This window comes from Danio rerio, chromosome 7 (assembly GCF_052040795.2).
Source record: "Danio rerio strain M-AB ecotype USA chromosome 7, GRCz13ab, whole genome shotgun sequence".
In the NCBI taxonomy this organism is placed as follows: Eukaryota; Metazoa; Chordata; class Actinopteri; order Cypriniformes; family Danionidae; genus Danio; species Danio rerio.
Window position 1 is genome coordinate 44,240,389 of NC_141027.1, and position 14,674 is coordinate 44,255,062.

Genomic DNA, 14,674 nt, shown 5'->3' on the forward strand with positions numbered 1-14,674 from the left:
GCGCTCCGTGTATGCTTTAGTCACTCAGTTCTGTTATAAAATGTATATTCTTGTGATAACGGGATTTCGTTGAGACATATTTTCCTCACGCTTGCATATATGTATTCATTTTTTTTGCTTGTTAGTTTGATTAGTGTTGGTTTCAAATACAATAAATCTGCTTGTATAAAACTTGTAGTAACGGTGCTCATAATTGGTGGGTGCCACTAAATTTTGGCTGATGCGCCTACATTTTTTAAGTTAGGAGCACCGGTGCTACCAAGCAAAAAGGTTAATTTCGAGCCCTGTACATATACATGTGGCTGGTTTAAAATAAAAGGCACAATATGGTAATATATGAACAGTTTTACGCTATTTACAAATAAGTATTAATACAATAATTTTCCCAAACCTTAAATGAAGACATTGGGTCTTATACACTAACCATGCGTATGCACATATTTTAACACCCCAACAATTACAGCAGGGAAATGAGTATTGAGAATTGAACACGTCACCATATTTCTCAGAAAACATATTTCTAAAGTTGCTGTTGACTTGAAATTTTCCCTGAATGTTGGTGACAACATTCAAGACAAAAAAAAAATAAATAAATAAATTCTATATACAGTATGCAAAGAAAACAAATCTATTTAGTTTATACATGAAGTTATGTGTAATAAAATAAAACAACACAGGGACAAATTATTGAACAAACACATATGGAAGTGCAGAAGGGCAGACAGCAGCTGAAATCTCTCAGAAGTTATTCAGCAAACCTCAGTACATCTTAGTTATGTAAACTAATATTAGCTGCTTCAGTCCAACATCTTATCAGAGTGATAAAGATAAAACCAGGATGGACATTTCAACAAGACAATGACCCGAAAACACAGCAAGGAAGCACAAATCCTTTTGGAGAAATAAAATCAAGCTGTAAAATGGCCCAGCCAGTCACCTGACTTGAACCCCATAGAAAATACAAAATAAAGCTCAGATTTGATACACAAGGCCCACGGAACCATCAATATTTTTACATTCTGTTGAAGTCAGTGAAAAACTCACACTTGAGCAAGTCTTTATTCTCCACACGAGAGGTGTCTTTAAGCTTTTATATAAAGTATTAAATATGTTTCAGTAGTTTAGTACTTTCTTCTTGTATCATTTCATTGTTATTACACATAGTTAAACATAAATACACAATTTCCTTTTTTTTTTTTTTTTTACACATAGTTAAACATAAATACACAATTTCTATTTTTTTAAACAAAATATGGCTCAATTCCATGCCAACAGCTCCTTTAGAAATATTATTCCCAGAAAAAAACATGACGTGTTCAACAATTATTTTCCCCGCTGAATGTATACCACCTGCTCTATCCTTATATAAAGGATGATTATTGTATCTCACCTTGTGTTTGGAGGCATGGCAACTGTGACTGCATCTTTAGAGAGCATACAGATGTTTCCTGAGAGTGATGAATGGCTGTTCAGGCCCTGATCACACCATGCCATTTTTAAATGGTTTTCTATTGCCATCAAGTGTTTTGTGCCGTGTTCATGTGCCATGTGTGCATCTCGCCGGTTGCCCCTCATCATTTGACAGTTAATTTGACACTACAGTGTGCTTTACATCACGTTTTCATAACTGAAAGCATGCCAAATACACTAGTAAGTTACTTGGCAAGAAGTTTGTATTCAGCTTAATGTGCCATTTAAAGACTTAACAAGGTTAACCAGGCAAGTTGGTATAATTGGGTATAATAGTTGGTATAAATAAGTCATTATACAACAGTGGCTTGTTCTATAATATAATAATATTAACTCTAAAATTAAAAAAAAAAAAATGCATTTATTCCAACGAAACTAAGAGAAATAAGACTTTCTACTTTAAAAAAAAAAAAAAAAAACATTGAAGGAAATACTGTAAAAAAAAATTTAAAAATAAAAAATCTCTAATCAACTTCCCCTTGAAAAAATGTGAAAAATAATACAAATTTCACAGAAGGGTACACTTTTGACTTTAACTCTATTTAAAACCATACTAAGTATACACGATACAGAAACAAGATCCCTCATGGAAAGCACACATTGATGCAGACTTCTATCATTGTTGAAGTCTGCTTTTGGTGTTGTAAGAACATTTTTTTTTCCATTCTGATGAGCTACTTTTCTATTGTTTTTCTATGTAAACACATTTGATGGACCTGCATAACCGTCATGCTCACGTCTTGTGTCTTTTACAGCACGTGCCTCACATGAGCACTATAATTTTAAAGATATTCTTTTTTTTTTTTTTTTTTTTACACACAGAGTCACTAATAACTTGGATGTGGGACAGTGAGCTTTAGTTTACAGCAGCAAGTTGGCACGACTATTTTATTTAACTGCAACATCATAGAGGTGCTTAAATAAACAATTATTCCTGAGCTATGTCTCACATTTCTGTGTGAATGAACCCCAATGGTGTAGTAGACATTTTCTTGGCAGACTTTAAGCTCGTATTACTAACTGTAATGCTACCTGAGTATTCCAGCAGACCATATTCACCTCTTTATGATCACAGAGATAAGAGGATGTGACAAAATTCAAATAATATCAAACTGGTTTCTTGAATAGGACAGTGAGTTCACTAACCCCAAATGGCATCCACAGTCACTAGATCTCAATTCAATAGAGCACCTTAGGGATGTGGTGAAATGGGAGATTTGAACCATGGCTGAGGAGCAGACAATTCTGTGTGTGATCTGTTTGCAAAGCTAAAACAATGTTAATCTAGTACTGCTTTTTGAGAAGTGGTACAAAGAATTGTAAAATTGTGTAATGGGTGTAAAATTAGAAAATAATAATAATAATAACATGTGTACTGATAAATTAAACAATTTTTTTTTGTATCTTACATGTACTAAGGTACAGTAAGTCATGCTTTGTTACAACCTCCTGACATTTAATAAAAATTGTCATGCTTTTTCCTTGCCATCGTTTATTGTCAATATGAACAGGCACTAAATATGGCAAGGCAAGCTTGTTATATAGCACATTCCATACACAGTAGTAATTCAAAGTGCTTGGCTGAAGGCCAATTTCCCCTGCTTGGACTGAACTCTTGGAATTTCTAATTTTCTAAAATTTTCTAATTTAGGTTTGTATTCAGTGAGCATGTCTGTAATGTATTGAGGTCCTAGGCCATTTAGTGACTTATAGAGAAGTGATCCTACTTTTAAATCTATTCTGTAACTACGAGCCAATGTAAAGAACTGAGGACAGGTTCGATGTGCTCTGATTTCTGGTTCTGGTAAGAATCCTGGCAGTAGTGTTCTGGATGATCTGCAACTGTCTGACAGTCTGTTTGGTTACAACCTGCTGGTGATAAAAGCATGAGTTTCTCTAAGTCCTCACTGGACAAAAGCATCTAATTCGTGCAATGTTTTTGAGATGATAGTATGCTGATTTACTTACCGCATTGACATGACTACTAAAACTTAGATCTGACTCCAGAATCAAACCAGGATTCTTGACCTTGTTTTTTTGTGCTATTAAAGATGTTTAACGAAAAAAAAACATTTTTTTTTTTTAATGTTAGCAGACAGACTGCAGTTTCATACGGGCTTCCGTAGTTTCACATTTGATCACCAATTTTAAAAAAAAAATCTAAAAATAAAATAGCCAAATTAATTATTTTAAAATATTCAAATGTCAGTGGTGAGTTGACACATCTGCCAAAAAACCTGCATTTCTTTCACAAAACATGTGGAGTTTATTTAGTCGCCATGTTATTCGGTTAACGCTAGATGTTTATACAACCAGCTTCAGGTTACATATACATACAATACATACATACATACATATATACATACATACATACATACATACATTTTTTTTTTTTTTCCTTTTTCCTTTTTCCTGTTACGGGATAGAATATCATGTGATTCGGAAGTGTACAAATAGGAACACCTGATTGTGATGAACACTGTTGAAGAGCCGTGTGGCTCGAAACTTTACACGCTTTGTGTCAACCTTTTTTATTTTAATAAATTTATTTTAATAAATATTTATATAGCGCATTTACCGTGTATAGCCATACACCCAAAGCACTTCACAATCATAAGGGGGTCTCTCCACACCACCACTAGTGTGCAGCATCCACTTGGATGATGTGAGGGCAGCAACAGGAAAATGGCGCCAGTGCTCTCACCACACACCAGCTATAGATGGAGTGGAGAGACAGTGATACGGTGTCAATACAGACAGAGTCTGACAGAGTCAATACGGTGGATGACGATGATTAGGAGGTCATAATAGGTAAGGGCCAATGGAGAGAATTACAACTCTACTCTGTACGAGAAGAGTCATGGGATTTTTAATGACCACAGTGTTTAACGTCTCATCTAAAAGACGGTGCCCCTTTTACTTTACTGGGGCATTAGGACTCCTAACATCACTTCCAACAGCAACCTAGTTTTCCCATGTGGTCTCCCATCCATTTACTGACTAGCCTCAGCCCTGCCTAGCTTCAGTGAGTAACTGGTCTTGCATTGCAGGATGATACGGCTGTGGCACTAATGGATTCTATCATTAATCCAAATTATTAATCCCTATTAATCCATAACATTTAAAATTGAAAATAATTTCATTTTTAAATCTAATAGCGGTTATAATTGTGAACAGGTTTTGTTCCATGTCTTAAGAATCAGTGAATGGCATTTTATTTGTCTCATGTTATCTGTGTAATGTAGCATGGAATACAAATGCAGCTAAAATCTCTTCGTGACAGTAAACATATACAAAAGTAGGACTAGAAAGAACAAGGAGAAACTTCATATTTAGCAAGGCGTGTGATAAAGGGATAAAGATCCGAGCGTTTAGAAAGTGATTATCCTGAAATGGGTGAGGCAGTAATGGTGCTGTCAGAAAGAGGAGGCATGATGTACATGCTGAGAACAGCTACTGCACTGCAGACACCGGCGCTTTGATAAAACCTGCTGTGAGCTCCTTCAACAAGGGTTTCCCACTGACTCCCAACATTGAAATCGGCCCTCTAAAACTGCTCTTCAACTTCTTTACATCAGGAGAGTTTTGTAGTTTTGTAAGGTTTTATTCAGTTGTAGTAATTCTAAGTAATCATTATTTCTATTGATCCCGTCTGTTCTAAGCACATAATTACAATTTCGATCTCTTGAGAGCTCTTGAGTTTGCAAGAGAATGTTTTCATAACACTCTTTGAGCGAAACATATTTTGTATTTGGATTGAAGGGAGATACTGATTCTTGTCTTTCCTTTATGATTTGGACAGAAAGACCAAGGAGAATGTGTAAGTTATGGAAATACACTCTGTTTCTCTTTTTAGGCAATATTAAATCTTTGGGCGTTGCATCATTTTTTCAGCCAAGTTTCCCAAATGTGCAAGAAAGAGAGAGAGAGAATATAAGAAAACACAGCTTTGTAAAGACTTTTGGTTGCTTATCACAGACAGTTATGGAAAGTGCAAAAGTCCTACAGTACCAAACTCTTCTTCTGTGAAGCTGATGTAAAAATGAAGCAGTGAAATACTGATCTGTGTAGCTGAGCTCCTTGGACAAATGAAAAGACACGACTTTAAGAGTGTATTTCCACTTTGTAAATGTACATCACAATCATCACATAATACACTTAATGGCCACTTTATTAGGTAAACCTGTCTGACTGCTCGTTAACGCAAATGATTAATCAGCCAATCACTTGGCAGCAACTCAATGCATTTAGGCATGGTCAAGACGATCTGCTGCAGTTCAAAGTGAGCATCAGAATGGGGAGGAAAGGTGATTTAAGTGACTTTGAACATGGTATGGTTATTGGTGCTAGACAAGCTGGTCTGAGTAGTTCAGAAACTGCTGATATACTAAAAAATTATTATGCACAACCATCTCTAGGGTTTACAGAAAATGGTCAGAAAAATTGAAAAGTGAGCGGCAGTTCTGTGGGTGTAAATGCCTTGTTGATGTGGTCAGAGGAGAATGGCCAGACTGCTGAGCTGATAGAAAGGCAACAGTGACTCAAATAACCACAACCGAGGTATGCAGAAGAGCATCTATGAACACACAACACGTCCAACCTTGAGTCAGATGGGCTACAGCAGCAGAAGACCACACCGGGTGCCACTGTCAGCTAAGAACAGGAAACTGAGGCTAGAATTCGCACAGACTCACCAAAATTGGACAATAAAAGATTAGAAAATCATTGTCAGGTCTGATGAGTCTTGATTTCTGCTGCTACATTTGGATGGTAGGGTCAGAATTTGGTATCAACAACATGAAAGCACTCATCTACTGATGGCTATTTCCAGCAGGATAACGTGCCATGAGTTCACTGTACTCAAATGGCCTCCACACTCTCAGAAAAAAAGGTACAGTGAAGGTACAATTTTGTTCCTAGAGGGAACAAAATATATAATTGTACCTTTAAAGGTCCCATATTGGTCCTTAGGGTACAATTTTGTACTCAAATGGGCTATAAAGGTACAAATGTCCAGATTTAGGTTTGAAAGGTACATTTTTGTACCTTTTATAGCACATTTGGATACAAAATTGTACCGTAAAGGACCAATTTGGAACCTTTAAAGGTACAATTATATATTTTGTTTCCCTATAGGAACAAAATTGCACCCTCAGCTCATGATAAGATCAAGACACTATATAACACTAATTTAAATGCATTAATACTAAACATTAATACTAAAATACATAATTTATAAATATAATAAATAAATAAATTGATTGAATTAAATATTTTTTATAATTAAAATTTTTTCATGTATTTAAATTTTAAAAATTCTCAAAATCGTTAATAATTTAATTTATAATTGAATGTAATTTTAATCATAAAAAACGTAAATACTGGTCTTTGCTTACTGTTTAAGACCCTATAGTATATGGGATGTAGAATAAGAACCATGCAGAGTGACAGCATCTTCATACAGGTGGTGATGTTGCTGTCTCTTTAAGAATTTGGCTTGTTGAGACGTTATAGTAGTGTTTGTTACTGAGGCAGCGGTCGGTAGAGTATGCTGGCTGTTTACACAGAACTTCGCACGCTTTTCAAAGAAAAGTCTATTTTGGAGTCCACATTTTTCAGGTAAGAATGTATTAAAGTTATATTTTCAGTCTCAATTTTACATGTGAAGTCGCGTGTTCTGTTGATTTTGTCTGACTCTCGGGTCTCGGCTTTCCCCCGCTTTAAGTGCTCCGGGCTGACTGGTGTACGTTGGCCTGCAGGGTGGAGTTTGCTAAGATGTCTGCAGCTTATTAAAGAAGTTAATACAATATGATATCGAAGTCACCGAGGGACATAACGTTATAGAAGGTGAGTACTATATGCTGTTAGCTTTCTCGGTGTAAAAGCTCCCTTTATCGCCTACGTTACGTATTCGCGCCTTAACTTATATCTTACTTAACTGCTTTATTAATAAGTGTTGCCACGGCGGAATATAATCGCAACCCAGATAGCAAAATACACTTGGGCCAGTTGCGGCTAGATTCTCGCCTGCCCGAGTCCGTCTGCTGTATCGTTACTCGGGCCAGATGCGGCGGCAGCAGCGAGCCGACGCTGCCGTAACCGTGCACCGGAATCGGGCCGTGAGTAATGTGCGGTGTGGCCCGGAGCTCGCGCGACTAAAGTCTTCATATACCTTGATATAAAACCTTTTGTTATTAATACTGGAATTTGTAATTATCGATTATGTTTTATAATTTGAGGCCATTTTCTAGCCACGGTTGACCGAGGAAAAGTAATTTTAGACGGTTATATACACCGCCATTTCGTGAAGAAAAATCACAATTTTGTCACCGGCAAAGCGACTGATTATGTAAACGTGGCTAGTTACAAACGTGGCGTGTGTATGCTTGTACATATCTTCGTTTAAGTGTCTAAGTTACATTAATGTTGAGGAGTGTCCACAAACTCTCATGTCAGAATTGTTGGTGCTTTACTATTGTTTAAAGTTATACTTATGTTAATGTAGAATAATTATTAACATACCACGTTGTATAAATCGACGTTTTAAGTTATACTTTGTTCTTTAATGTAATAATTTGTCTTATTTGTTTTGAAACTGGTAACTTACCATGAGCTATTTTACCTATTTTATTAATATCTCAAAATAAATAAATAGTTATTGCTTTATCTTATTGCTTTCCAGAAGTTTGTGAAGTTTCCAATTGTATTTCAGGACAAGATTGAACAACAGAATGCAGCCTAACAGCATCCGACCAATGAAGGCATGTCATATGAAAGCATGGCTCAGTTACAAGATGTAAGTATGTCTCATTATCTATACCATGGTTTTAATGGCTTTCATACTATTTTAAATTTGTAGGTTTTTACTTACAAACAACAATAAATGTACACCCACGTGTTTAAAATTATTTACTAGGTTTTCATCGAAAGATGAGAGATCAACTGAAGAATGCTATGGACCTGACTCTAAGGTACACTTTCTAAACTTTCTCCACTTGATTAATATTATTAAATTCTAGCTTTAGATGGATTCCTTCATATTTGTTTGTATGCCACATCTTATGTTCCAGGAATTGATTTTACAGCAGCACTTCTCATGTTGCCAGCCTTGTTAAGCGAGACACTTTAACATTTCGTTGTGCTCAGGTGCGTATGTTGTTTTCTTTTTAGTATATGCTGTTATAAATGCATTTTATAATGCTTGATATTCTTTATATTAGGATGACGCAGTGGGTAGTGCTGTCACCTTACAGCAAGAAGGTCGCTGGTTCAAGCCTCGGCTGGGTCAGTTGGCGTTTGTGTGAGGAGTTTGCATATTCTTCCAGTGTTCGTGAGGGTTTCCTCCAAGTGCTCCGGTTTCCCCACAAGTCCAAAGACATGCGCTATAGCTAAATTTGGTAAGCTTATTTGTCTGTAGTTTATAAATGTGTGTGTGAATAAGTGTGTCTGGATGTTTCATAATACTGGGTTGCAGCTAGAAGGGCATCTGCTGCATAAAACATGCTGGATAAGTTGGTGGTTCATTCCACTGTGGCGACCCCAGATTAATAAAGGGACTAAGCCAAAAAGAAATTGAATGAATGAATGAAATTTATATTAGTCTTTTAATCTGTGATACTTTTTTTTTTTTTTAAATCAGTGAATATTAATTATTTTACTTTCTATGCATGTTGATTTTCTCTTCATCAGTGATAGAGTGACTGATATTAAAGTAATTATTGCTTTGTCATTTACAGTGAATCATCTTCACCACATCCAACAGTTCAAGTACAGGAGGAGGCCTCCGACTGGACAACTGTGTTAACAAGACGAGTCACGGCAGTCTTCAGAGTTGATGGGATTGCGATTGGCCGGGCTAATGATGTGGACGAATATACATTTTTGACATATCCATCTTATTAGAAGATCACATTGATGTTTCTGCTGTGGAATGTTTTGAATGAACGGTGGACAGTGACAAGCCTCGATCTACTCCAGTTACCAGAGTGATCAACCTTGTTTTTTGTTTCTCTACATGCTCTTGGCATAATCACAATCATCAAGTTAATCCAGCACACTGCTCTCATTCATGCATAAAGCAAATTTTTAAATAACTTGTGGTCCTAATGACTATCAAAGAACATTTTCCAGTTATGAGTGCTTTCCATGTCATGTTTATCAAAAGCATAAACACATATTGTGTTACAACAAATTACAACTCCACTTGAGGATGAGGAGTAATCTACTGATGTTGAGGAAGAGGCTACTGATGTTTTTGGTTTTCTGCACTGTTGAAGCAATTTATAGAGAAAGTTTGCCTTCATTCTGAAATACAGAGAAAATTTTGATGACAAATTATTTATTATGACTGAGTATTCTGACTAAAGACAAATACTTTGGACTTTATAAAGTGCAGTACTTGATGTAGCCTGTGTAATGTGTTTATAAATCTTAAACAGTATTCTTGTGGTCTTTGTATTAAGGGTAGATTATATACTGTACAGTGAGTGAACAATTTTTATTTGTTATCTAAATTGTTCTTTTTACTGTTTTACATGTCTGCTTTACATGTCTGTTTACTTACTGTGTAATTTTATTTCTTGACACATTCAGTTGTGAGTTGTAATGAAATATTTTCTACATTAATAAATAAAAATGGACATCTGTGAACCGAAATGTTTTATTTATTTATTTGTGCATGCAGTCACCAATGGATCAAAATGCCTGGGTCAGTACCCTGAAAATGCTATATAATATAAAAAGGTACATTTTTGTACCTTCGGTGGGGGTACAAAATTGTCCCTTAAAGGGTACAAATGTAGAAGGTACAATTTTGTACCTTTAAATAGAGGTACAAATTTGTACCCTTAAGGGTACCACCCCAGTGACGGGCCATTTGTACCCTAAAAGGTACAATTTTGTACCTTTTTTTCTGAGAGTGCACAGTCACCGGACTTAATCCAATAGAGAACCTTTGGGATGTGGTAGAACGGGAGATGCATGATGCTATTATGTCAATATAGACCGAAATCTTAGAGGAATATTACCTGTACATTGTTGAATGTATGCCATGAAGGACTAAGGCAGTGCTTAATGCAAAAGGGGTTCCAATCCACTAATAGTAAGGTGTACCTAATAAAGTGGCTGGTGAGTGTAGAGTAGATACTCTATTTTCTCATATATGTCAAAGACTAGGATTTATTATTATTATTTTTTTTAAATCCTCATTAACTAGAAGTGTTTATGCATTAAAGACAAAGCAATGATCAAGAATTCCAAATAACTAGCCTAAATATTAATTGTGCTGTATCATATTTCATACAATCTGCAACTGAAATTTACAACATCAATTCAAAAAAGTATATTATTGTTTTTATTATTACTAATAATAATAATAAATAAATTTTATTTTTCAGGATATTTTGAAATAAAATGTCTAATTATTTTCTCGATTTTTCTTTTATCACCGTTGTCCCTAAATGTGTAAATGCAGGAAATAAAATTTGTTTGTGTGTGAGTTTGTGTGTGTGAAAGATTATACAGCAAGATGATGATTTGCAAGCAATAGGATGACATTATTGAACATGTCTGCTTGAGAAAACAAGCAAAACTAATAGTTCAGCTCTATCTGTGTTGTAACCTTCTATGCTGTGCCTGTTTTATTCTGTGACCTCAATCTGTCAGTGCTTGATAATGTACATTGAACTAATTTAGTGCTACGCCAGTCTTCAAATACAAAATAATACAAAAAACATTACTTTCCACACTCCAACCAGAAATGAATAAAGTTTGAATTCAAGAAAATCATTTAATACCCCTAGTCTAAAACCTGGCTTGCGCACTGCTGAGACTTGATAATGCAAACTGCTTTTAGTTTTTAGCTATGGGCGAATCAAGGTTACTGAAGGCCAATGTGGGAGGAGAAAAAAAAGAAAAAAAAATTTCTTTCAAAACAATCTGTCCTTTGAAAAGCAAAAACCCTTTCCGAGAATATATACCAATAACATCTTCAAAATCCTATACAGTGTCTTCTCTGCCATTGTTATGTATTTGAAAACTGTCAATCACAATTTATTTTCAAGTTCTGCCATTCTTCTTCACATCATCGAAATACAGCACCGGCCTTTTTTGTTACAGTGTAATTTCCTTTCTGAAATTGCTGCCATCACAAATTGAAGCTTCATATAGCCTACGTCAGGATGTAAATAGGGTGTTCGTGATGGTCCGTCTCAGTAGGATTGTGAGAGGCCATAACTAATACTTATGGAATGTTTTCTGTAGGAAACTCTGGGGAAACTTTAAGGTGTAGTGCCCTACAAAGATGTCCTAAACAACTCAATCACACTCCTATCTGTGGCAAACAACACGTTCAGTGGAAGTTGAAGTAAAATAAACATCAGATATGTTGTTAGCATTATAATTAGCAAAGCTAAAAGAATATTCAGGATTCACTTTATTTTGATGGTTCATAGTTATTTCATAGTTCATAGTTATCATTGATGGTCAAGTTATAGTAGAATATCTGGTTAATATCTGTTGATGCTGCTCCTTCAACAGACATATAACTGACTATAAGAAACTTTGCAAGTACATGTCAACGTACACTAACCCTAACCCCAACCCCAACCTAACACTCTACTTATAACCTAATGAGGATTAGTTCGCATGTGGATGCAATGTAAATTAAATTCAACAAACGTATACCATCAAAATAAAGTGGATTCATATACAATTGAGAGGAAAATTTTTAGCCCTTCTATTAAATATTTTCAGCAGTCAGTCAAGTTTTTTATTATTTTTTAAATAGGTTTCCACTTTATTGAAAATATATTAAACTCAATTAATGTAACTATATAAAGGTTTTATAGTTAGGGTGCTGCCATAATGCAATATTGTTGTGTCTGACGTCACAGGGTTGATTCAGTTTCCTCAGCTGAACCTATTTAGATGCAGTGGAAGAAATGGACTGAACACGAAGACTGGACATCCTAATTTAACTCAATGCATGAAGTTGTGGACGTAATTCTCAGAGCTGGTGCAAATACAAGCATTAGATGTGTGTCTAATATTTATTCTATTTGAACTTTTTTCCCTTTTAATTACCAATTGATGTGCTTTGGTCCACTCTCTGTTTTACACTGTCTGACTGGATTTCAACAAGGTCCAGTACCTAGGGGCGGGAACTTTTATTTTTTTACTGCCCCATACCTCTTTTCGTGTTCAAACAACTTGAGAGATCGAGTTTATTGACTTGATAGGGGAAAATGTCTTGACATAATCCACAAAGATGTCACTTAAGCCCTACTTACACTGTGAGACTTCAGCCATGATTTTGTCATCTGAGACAAATTTGGGAAATCCTAAAAGATTCCTGAAATCCGAGGCTAAAGTTTGTGATCGTTGATCGTTGGTTTGGCCTGTTGTGATCAGATTTTTCCTCCGATTAAGTTCTGGCATAATTTTGATGCTACTATTTGCACCAGCTCTACGATGCACGTCCACAACTTAACGTATTGAGTTAAATTAAGCTTTCCAGTCTCTGTGTTCAGTCCATTACTTTCACTGAATAGGTTTAGCTGAGTGAACAAAACCAACCCTTTGATTTCAGACATAACTATAATTCATGACAGCAGCGCCCTTGCTCTGAAACTTATAGTAAAACTAGTAAAACATTTTTTTTTTTTTCAAAATGGTTACATTAATCGTTTGTATAATATATTTTCATTAAAGTGGAAACCAATTTACAAAGGCTGACTGCTTCACTTCAACTTTATCGGAGCAAGTACTTCCTGTAATTTTTTTCTTTTTTTTTTTCTTTTGGATAAAGTCTTATTTGTTTTATTTTGGCTATAATAAAAACATTTTAAAAGCATTTGAAGTTAAATATTTTTAGCCCTCTAAATATATATATTAGGGATGTATCGGTATTGTAAATATGGTCATACCGCAATAGCAATTTTTTTTCGATATTACCGTAGTCGCATGACTCGGTAAAACTATAGGTCTTCTGAGAAGATTTGCTCAGGCGAATAGAGCGAACGGGAGTTAGCGGAAACTACAATTCCCATCAGCCCAGGCGTGGCCATAATCCTTTGCGGTCTGTTGTCGCTACAGATCCAGTAATGCGGAAATGGAGTGTGCTGCTAGTAGCGGAGATGAAAAAGAGCTGGAAATGATCGAACCTAAAGCGGGTGTTGTCGCCACGCGCGTACTGAATAGCGGTGTTGTCGCGCGCGTTCTGATCAGCTGTGTTGTCGCACGCGTACTGTAAAGTGCCGAGGGGGGGTTGAGCGCGCATACTCAAGAGCGGTGTTGTCGCGCGCCTACTGAAGGGCGGGACGGAGGGTGTGTCGCGTCGCGGGGGCACTTTTGATCATTTTGGAAGGGCATTTTCTATCCAAGACTAAAAAGGGCATGTGCACTGCACAGGTTGAGCCCTATGTGTGCACGTGCCTGCAAGTTGGGGAATACGAGTAATAACAGTAATGGGGACTGCAGAAACACAGCACACTGTTCAGATTGATGCAGACATTGACTTGTACCGCAAAGAGACCTCTATCTCACTCATGGCTTGTCCTCTCAAGTAGGGGAAAGACAATGCACAACGTTACCCACTGCTGTCAACCTGGGCCAAGTCATATCTCTGTCCCAGAAACCTCAGTCCCAAATGAGAGGGTTTTTTTTTTTTTTCTGTTGCAGGGGACATTGTAAACGCCCAGAGATACCAGCTTTTACCAGATTATAGTTATATGATAATTTTCCTTAAAACCCATCTCTATCTAAGTGAGTGAGTGAGTGATTAAATGTTGAATGTGTTGAGTTTTCAACAATACTAAATTGAAACTTTATTTTTTTACATGGTTTAATAATTTTTTGTTATTAAAATTGAAGTTCCTGTTTTAAAGCTTACAGATAGATGGCTAATTTGTATGTCATTGACACTTTTGGCACTTTTTTGGAGTATTTGTTTTTCCTGTAAATGATTCAATAAATACCGTACCGTGACATTCATTCCGAGGTATTACAGTACCGTGAAATTCTGATACCGTTACATCCCTAATATATATATAATATATATATATATATATATATATATTTAATTCGCTACTACAGAAGAAACCATTATTATATGACTCGACTGATTATCCTAACTTGCTAACCAAATTAACCTAGATAAGCCTTTAAAAAGCACTTAAAGCTGAATTTGAGTATCATGAAAAATGTC

At 35.9% G+C, this 14,674-nt stretch overlaps 3 long non-coding RNA genes across 9 annotated transcripts in view; 1 reads left to right on the forward strand and 2 right to left on the reverse strand.

Annotated features, from left to right (window-relative positions):
* Nucleotides 1-14,674, reverse strand: part of LOC108190697 (uncharacterized) — a 138,928-nt gene that overhangs the window by 52,332 nt on the left and 71,922 nt on the right. The gene's annotated exons all lie outside the window — the stretch shown is intronic.
* Nucleotides 1,205-11,021, reverse strand: LOC147843140 (uncharacterized). Its single transcript, XR_015496118.1, has 4 exons — nucleotides 10,394-11,021; nucleotides 4,540-6,346; nucleotides 3,603-3,695; nucleotides 1,205-3,046 (listed from the first exon to the last, which is right to left on the reverse strand). It is a non-coding gene; the product is annotated as an uncharacterized LOC147843140 (long non-coding RNA).
* LOC147843141 (uncharacterized) lies at nucleotides 6,882-8,867 on the forward strand. Its single transcript, XR_015496099.2, has 6 exons — nucleotides 6,882-7,089; nucleotides 7,196-7,317; nucleotides 8,183-8,266; nucleotides 8,387-8,441; nucleotides 8,541-8,616; nucleotides 8,691-8,867. It is a non-coding gene; the product is annotated as an uncharacterized LOC147843141 (long non-coding RNA).